The sequence below is a fragment of the Accipiter gentilis genome, unplaced genomic scaffold (assembly GCF_929443795.1).
Source record: "Accipiter gentilis unplaced genomic scaffold, bAccGen1.1, whole genome shotgun sequence".
In the NCBI taxonomy this organism is placed as follows: Eukaryota; Metazoa; Chordata; class Aves; order Accipitriformes; family Accipitridae; genus Astur; species Astur gentilis.
The window spans coordinates 3151643-3159807 of NW_026061008.1; positions in this window are offsets into that span (position 1 = coordinate 3151643).

Consider the following 8165-nt stretch of genomic DNA (forward strand, 5'->3'; position numbering starts at 1 on the left):
CTTGTGGGATAAGGAGCCAGACGTTTGCCTTTTCAGGAAAAGTTTCTGCCGAGAACGAGCACCGTGACATGCTGAGTCTCTGGGAAAGCAGAGATCCCCAGTGCTGTTGTGCCTGTGGATAGGCTGCAGAGGGATAGTGAAGACCTGCAATAGCTTTCAGGGCTGGCACCTTCCTTGTGGGAGAAGGAGCCAGACGTTTGCCTTTTCAGAAAAAGTTTCTGCCGAGAACGAGCACCGTGACATGCTGAGTCTCTGGGAAAGCAGAGATCCCCAGTGCTGTTGCGGCTAAAGATAGGCTGCAGAGGGATAGTGAAGACCAGCAAGAGCTTTCAGGGCTGGCACCTTCCTTGTGGGAGAAGGAGCCAGACGTTTGCCTTTTCAGAAAAAGTTTCTGCCGAGAACGAGCACCGTGACATGCTGAGTCTCTGGGAAAGCAGAGATCCCCAGTGCTGTTGCGGCTAAAGATAGGCTGCAGAGGGATAGTGAAGACCAGCAAGAGCTTTCAGGGCTGGCACCTTCCTTGTGGGAGAAGGAGCCAGACGTTTGCCTTTTCAGAAAAAGGCTCTGCCGAGAGCGAGCACCATGAGATGCTGAGTCTCTGGGAAAGCAGAGATCCCCAGTGCTGTTGTGCCTGTGGATAGGCTGCAGGGGGACGGTGAAGACCAGCAAGATCTTTCAGGGCTGGCACCTTCCTTGTGGGAGAAGGAGCCAGACGTTTGCCTTTTCAGAAAAAGTTTCTGCCGAGAACGAGCACCGTGACATGCTGAGTCTCTGGGAAAGCAGAGATCCCCAGTGCTGTTGCGCCTGTGGATAGGCTGCAGGGGGACGGTGAAGACCAGCAAGAGCTTTCAGGGCTGGCACCTTCCTTGTGGGAGAAGGAGCCAGACGTTTGCCTTTTCAGAAAAAGTTTCTGCCGAGAACGAGCACCGTGACATGCTGAGTGTCTGGGAAAGCAGAGATCCCCAGTGCTGTTGCGGCTAAAGATAGGCTGCAGAGGGATAGTGAAGACCAGCAAGAGCTTTCAGGGCTGGCACCTTCCTTGTGGGAGAAGGAGCCAGACGTTTGCCTTTTCAGAAAAAGGCTCTGCCGAGAGCGAGCACCATGAGATGCTGAGTCTCTGGGAAAGCAGAGATCCCCAGTGCTGTTGTGCCTGTGGATAGGCTGCAGGGGGACGGTGAAGACCAGCAAGATCTTCAGGGCTGGCACCTTCCTTGTGGGAGAAGGAGCCAGACGTTTGCCTTTTCAGAAAAAGATTCTGCCGAGAACGAGCACCGTGACATGCTGAGTCTCTGGGAAAGCAGAGATCCCCAGTGCTGTTGTGCCTGTGGATAGGCTGCAGAGGGATTGTGAAGACGAGCAAGAGCTTTCAGGGCTGGCACCTTCCTTGTGGGAGAAGGAGCCAGACGTTTGCCTTTTCAGAAAAAGTTTCTGCCGAGAACGAGCACCGTGACATGCTGAGTCTCTGGGAAAGCAGAGATCCCCAGTGCTGTTGTGCCTGTGGATAGGCTGCAGGGGGACGGTGAAGACCAGCAAGATCTTTCAGGGCTGGCACCTTACTTGTGGGAGAAGGAGCCAGACGTTTGCCTTTTCAGAAAAAGTTTTTGCCGAGAACGAGCACCGTGACATGCTGAGTCTCTGGAAAAGCAGAGATCCCCACTGCTGTTGAGGCTAAAGATAGGCTGCAGAGGGATAGTGAAGACCAGCAAGAGCTTTCAGGGCTGGCACCTTCCTTGTGGGAGAAGGAGCCAGACGTTTGCCTTTTCAGAAAAAGTTTCTGCCGAGAACGAGCACCGTGACATGCTGAGTGTCTGGGAAAGCAGAGATCCCCAGTGCTGTTGTGCCTGTGGATAGGCTGCAGAGGGATAGTGAAGACCTGCAATAGCTTTCAGGGCTGGCACCTTCCTTGTGGGAGAAGGAGCCAGACATTTGCCTTTTCAGAAAAAGTTTCTGCCGAGAACGAGCACCGTGACATGCTGAGTCTCTGGGAAAGAAGAGATCCCCAGTGCTGTTGCGGCTAAAGATAGGCTGCAGAGGGATAGTGAAGACCTGCAAGAGCTTTCAGAGCTGGCACCTTCCTTGTGGGAGAAGGAGCCAGACGTTTGCCTTTTCAGAAAAAGTTTCTGCCGAGAACGAGCACCATGAGATGCTGAGTCTCTGGGAAAGCAGAGATCCCCAGTGCTGTTGTGCCTGTGGATAGGCTGCAGGGGGACGGTGAAGACCAGCAAGAGCTTTCAGGGCTGGCACCTTCCTTGTGGGAGAAGGAGCCAGACGTTTGCCTTTTCAGAAAAAGTTTCTGCCGAGAACGAGCACCGTGACATGCTGAGTCTCTGGGAAAGCAGAGATCCCCAGTGCTGTTGCGGCTAAAGATAGGCTGTAGAGGGATAGTGAAGACCAGCAAGAGCTTTCAGGGCTGGCACCTTCCTTGTGGGAGAAGGAGCCAGACGTTTGCCTTTTCAGAAAAAGGCTCTGCCGAGAGCGAGCACCATGAGATGCTGAGTCTCTGGGAAAGCAGAGATCCCCAGTGCTGTTGTGCCTGTGGATAGGCTGCAGGGGGACGGTGAAGACCAGCAAGATCTTTCAGGGCTGGCACCTTACTTGTGGGAGAAGGAGCCAGACGTTTGCCTTTTCAGAAAAAGTTTCTGCCGAGAGCGAGCACCATGAGATGCTGAGTCTCTGGGAAAGCAGAGATCCCCAGTGCTGTTGTGCCTGTGGATAGGCTGCAGGGGGACGGTGAAGACCAGCAAGATCTTTCAGGGCTGGCACCTTCCTTGTGGGAGAAGGAGCCAGACGTTTGCCTTTTCAGAAAAAGTTTTTGCCGAGAACGAGCACCGTGACATGCTGAGTCTCTGGGAAAGCAGAGATCCCCACTGCTGTTGAGGCTAAAGATAGGCTGCAGAGGGATAGTGAAGACCAGCAAGAGCTTTCAGGGCTGGCACCTTCCTTGTGGGAGAAGGAGCCAGACGTTTGCCTTTTCAGAAAAAGTTTCTGCCGAGAACGAGCACCGTGACATGCTGAGTCTCTGGGAAAGCAGAGATCCCCAGTGCTGTTGCGGCTAAAGATAGGCTGCAGAGGGATAGTGAAGACCAGCAAGAGCTTTCAGGGCTGGCACCTTCCTTGTGGGAGAAGGAGCCAGACGTTTGCCTTTTCAGAAAAAGGCTCTGCCGAGAGCGAGCACCATGAGATGCTGAGTCTCTGGGAAAGCAGAGATCCCCAGTGCTGTTGTGCCTGTGGATAGGCTGCAGGGGGACGGTGAAGACCAGCAAGAGCTTTCAGGGCTGGCACCTTCCTTGTGGGAGAAGGAGCCAGACGTTTGCCTTTTCAGAAAAAGTTTCTGCCGAGAACGAGCACCGTGACATGCTGAGTCTCTGGTAAAGCAGAGATCCCCAGTGCTGTTGCGCCTGTGGATAGGCTGCAGGGGGACGGTGAAGACCAGCAAGATCTTTCAGGGCTGGCACCTTCCTTGTGGGAGAAGGAGCCAGACGTTTGCCTTTTCAGAAAAAGGCTCTGCCGAGAGCGAGCACCATGAGATGCTGAGTCTCTGGGAAAGCAGAGATCCACAGTGCTGTTGTGCCTGTGGATAGGCTGAAGGGGGACGGTGAAGACCAGCAAGATCTTTCAGGGCTGGCACCTTCCTTGTGGGAGAAGGAGCCAGACGTTTGCCTTTTCAGAAAACGTTTCTGCCGAGAACGAGCACCGTGACATGCTGAGTCTCTGGGAAAGCAGAGATCCCCAGTGCTGTTGCGGCTAAAGATAGGCTGCAGAGGGATAGTGAAGACCAGCAAGAGCTTTTAGGGCTGGCACCTTCCTTGTGGGAGAAGGAGCCAGACGTTTGCTTTTTCAGAAAAAGGCTCTGCCGAGAGCGAGCACCATGAGATGCTGAGTCTCTGGGAAAGCAGATATCCCCAGTGCTGTTGTGCCTGTGGATAGGCTGCAGGGGGATGGTGAAGACCAGCAAGATCTTTCAGGGCTGGCACCTTACTTGTGGGAGAAGGAGCCAGACGTTTGCCTTTTCAGAAAAAGTTTCTGCCGAGAACGAGCACCGTGACATGCTGAGTCTCTGGGAAAGCAGAGATCCCCAGTGCTGTTGTGCCTGTGGATAGGCTGCAGAGGGATAGTGAAGACGAGCAAGAGCTTTCAGGGCTGGCACCTTCCTTGTGGGAGAAGGAGCCAGACGTTTGCCTTTTCAGAAAAAGTTTGTGCCGAGAACGAGCACCGTGACATGCTGAGTCTCTGGGAAAGCAGAGATCCCCAGTGCTGTTGTGCCTGTGGATAGGCTGCAGGGGGACGGTGAAGACCAGCAAGAGCTTTCAGGGCTGGCACCTTCCTTGTGGGAGAAGGAGCCGGACGTTTGCCTTTTCAGAAAAAGTTTCTGCCGAGAACGAGCACCGTGACATGCTGAGTCTCTGGGAAAGCAGAGATCCCCAGTGCTGTTGCGGCTAAAGATAGGCTGCAGAGGGATAGTGAAGACCAGCAAGAGCTTTCAGGGCTGGCACCTTCCTTGTGGGAGAAGGAGCCAGACGTTTGCCTTTTCAGAGAAAGGCTCTGCCGAGAGCGAGCACCATGAGATGCTGAGTCTCTGGGAAAGCAGAGATCCCCAGTGCTGTTGTGCCTGTGGATAGTCTGCAGGGGGACGGTGAAGACCAGCAAGATCTTTCAGGGCTGGCACCTTCCTTGTGGGAGAAGGAGCCAGACGTTTGCCTTTTCAGAAAACGTTTCTGCCGAGAACGAGCACCGTGACATGCTGAGTCTCTGGGAAAGCAGAGATCCCCAGTGCTGTTGCGGCTAAAAATAGGCTGCAGAGGGATAGTGAAGACCAGCAAGAGCTTTCAGGGCTGGCACCTTCCTTGTGGGAGAAGGAGCCAGACGTTTGCCTTTTCAGAAAAAGTTTCTGCCGAGAACGAGCACCGTGACATGCTGAGTCTCTGGAAAAGCAGAGATCCCCACTGCTGTTGAGGCTAAAGATAGGCTGCAGAGGGATAGTGAAGACCAGCAAGAGCTTTCAGGGCTGGCACCTTCCTTGTGGGAGAAGGAGCCAGACGTTTGCCTTTTCAGAAAAAGTTTCTGCCGAGAACGAGCACCGTGACATGCTGAGTCTCTGGGAAAGCAGAGATCCCCAGTGCTGTTGTGCCTGTGGATAGGCTGCAGGGGGACGGTGAAGACCAGCAAGATCTTTCAGGGCTGGCACCTTCCTTGTGGGAGAAGGAGCCAGACGTTTGCCTTTTCAGAAAAAGTTTCTGCCGAGAACGAGCACCGTGACATGCTGAGTCTCTGGGAAAGCAGAGATCCCCAGTGCTGTTGCGGCTAAAGATAGGCTGCAGAGGGATAGTGAAGACCAGCAAGAGCTTTCAGGGCTGGCACCTTCCTTGTGGGAGAAGGAGCCAGACGTTTGCCTTTTCAGAAAAAGGCTCTGCCAAGAGCGAGCACCATGAGATGCTGAGTCTCTGGGAAAGCAGAGATCCCCAGTGCTGTTGTGCCTGTGGATAGGCTGCAGGGGGACGGTGAAGACCAGCAAGATCTTTCAGGGCTGGCACCTTCCTTGTGGGAGAAGGAGCCAGACGTTTGCCTTTTCAGAAAAAGTTTCTGCCGAGAACGAGCACCGTGACATGCTGAGTCTCTGGGAAAGCAGAGATCCCCAGTGCTGTTGCGCCTGTGGATAGGCTGCAGGGGGACGGTGAAGACCAGCAAGAGCTTTCAGGGCTGGCACCTTCCTTGTGGGAGAAGGAGCCAGACGTTTGCCTTTTCAGAAAAAGTTTCTGCCGAGAACGAGCACCGTGACATGCTGAGTCTCTGGGAAAGCAGAGATCCCCAGTGCTGTTGCGGCTAAAGATAGGCTGCAGAGGGATAGTGAAGACCAGCAAGAGCTTTCAGGGCTGGCACCTTCCTTGTGGGAGAAGGAGCCAGACGTTTGCCTTTTCAGAAAAAGGCTCTGCCGAGAGCGAGCACCATGAGATGCTGAGTCTCTGGGAAAGCAGAGATCCCCAGTGCTGTTGTGCCTGTGGATAGGCTGCAGGGGGACGGTGAAGACCAGCAAGATCTTCAGGGCTGGCACCTTCCTTGTGGAGAAGGAGCCAGACGTTTGCCTTTTCAGAAAAAGTTTCTGCCGAGAACGAGCACCGTGACATGCTGAGTCTCTGGGAAAGCAGAGATCCCCAGTGCTGTTGCGGCTAAAGATAGGCTGCAGAGGGATAGTGAAGACCAGCAAGAGCTTTCAGGGCTGGCACCTTCCTTGTGGGAGAAGGAGCCAGACGTTTGCCTTTTCAGAAAAAGGCTCTGCCGAGAGCGAGCACCATGAGATGCTGAGTCTCTGGGAAAGCAGAGATCCCCAGTGCTGTTGTGCCTGTGGATAGGCTGCAGGGGGACGGTGAAGACCAGCAAGATCTTTCAGGGCTGGCACCTTCCTTGTGGGAGAAGGAGCCAGACGTTTGCCTTTTCAGAAAAGGTTTCTGCCGAGAACGAGCACCGTGACATGCTGAGTCTCTGGGAAAGCAGAGATCCCCAGTGCTGTTGCGGCTAAAGATAGGCTGCAGGGGGACGGTGAAGACCAGCAAGAGCTTTCAGGGCTGGCACCTTCCTTGTGGGAGAAGGAGCCAGACGTTTGCCTTTTCAGAAAAAGTTTCTGCCGAGATCGAGCACCGTGACATGCTGAGTCTCTGGGAAAGCAGAGATCCCCAGTGCTGTTGCGGCTAAAGATAGGCTGCAGAGGGATAGTGAAGACCAGCAAGAGCTTTCAGGGCTGGCACCTTCCTTGTGGGAGAAGGAGCCAGACGTTTGCCTTTTCAGAAAAAGGCTCTGCCGAGAGCGAGCACCATGAGATGCTGAGTCTCTGGGAAAGCAGAGATCCCCAGTGCTGTTGTGCCTGTGGATAGGCTGCAGGGGGACGGTGAAGACCAGCAAGATCTTCAGGGCTGGCACCTTCCTTGTGGGAGAAGGAGCCAGACGTTTGCCTTTTCAGAAAAAGTTTCTGCCGAGAACGAGCACCGTGACATGCTGAGTCTCTGGGAAAGCAGAGATCCCCAGTGCTGTTGCGCCTGTGGATAGGCTGCAGGGGGACGGTGAAGACCAGCAAGAGCTTTCAGGGCTGGCACCTTCCTTGTGGGAGAAGGAGCCAGACGTTTGCCTTTTCAGAAAAAGGCTCTGCCGAGAGCGAGCACCATGAGATGCTGAGTCTCTGGGAAAGCAGAGATCCCCAGTGCTGTTGTGCCTGTGGATAGGCTGCAGGGGGACGGTGAAGACCAGCAAGATCTTTCAGGACTGGCACCTTCCTTGTGGGAGAAGGAGCCAGACGTTTGCCTTTTCAGAAAACGTTTCTGCCGAGAACGAGCACCGTGACATGCTGAGTCTCTGGGAAAGCAGAGATCCCCAGTGCTGTTGTGCCTGTGGATAGGCTGCAGAGGGATTGTGAAGACGAGCAAGAGCTTTCAGGGCTGGCACCTTCCTTGTGGGAGAAGGAGCCAGACGTTTGCCTTTTCAGAAAAAGTTTCTGCCGAGAACGAGCACCGTGACATGCTGAGTCTCTGGGAAAGCAGAGATCCCCAGTGCTGTTGTGCCTGTGGATAGGCTGCAGGGGGACGGTGAAGACCAGCAAGATCTTTCAGGGCTGGCACCTTCCTTGTGGGAGAAGGAGCCAGACGTTTGCCTTTTCAGAAAAAGGCTCTGCCGAGAGCGAGCACCATGAGATGCTGAGACTCTGGGAAAGCAGAGATCCCCAGTGCTGTTGTGCCTGTGGATAGGCTGCAGGGGGACGGTGAAGACCAGCAAGATCTTTCAGCCTGGCACCTTACTTGTGGGAGAAGGAGCCAGACGTTTGCCTTTTCAGAAAACGTTTCTGCCGAGAACGAGCACCGTGACATGCTGAGTCTCTGGGAAAGCAGAGATCCCCAGTGCTGTTGCGGCTAAAAATAGGCTGCAGAGGGATAGTGAAGACCAGCAAGAGCTTTCAGGGCTGGCACCTTCCTTGTGGGAGAAGGAGCCAGACGTTTGCCTTTTCAGAAAAAGTTTCTGCCGAGAGCGAGCACCATGAGATGCTGAGTCTCTGGGAAAGCAGAGATCCCCAGTGCTGTTGTGCCTGTGGATAGGCCGCAGGGGGACGGTGAAGACCAGCAAGATCTTTCAGGGCTGGCACCTTACTTGTGGGAGAAGGAGCCAGACGTTTGCCTTTTCAGAAA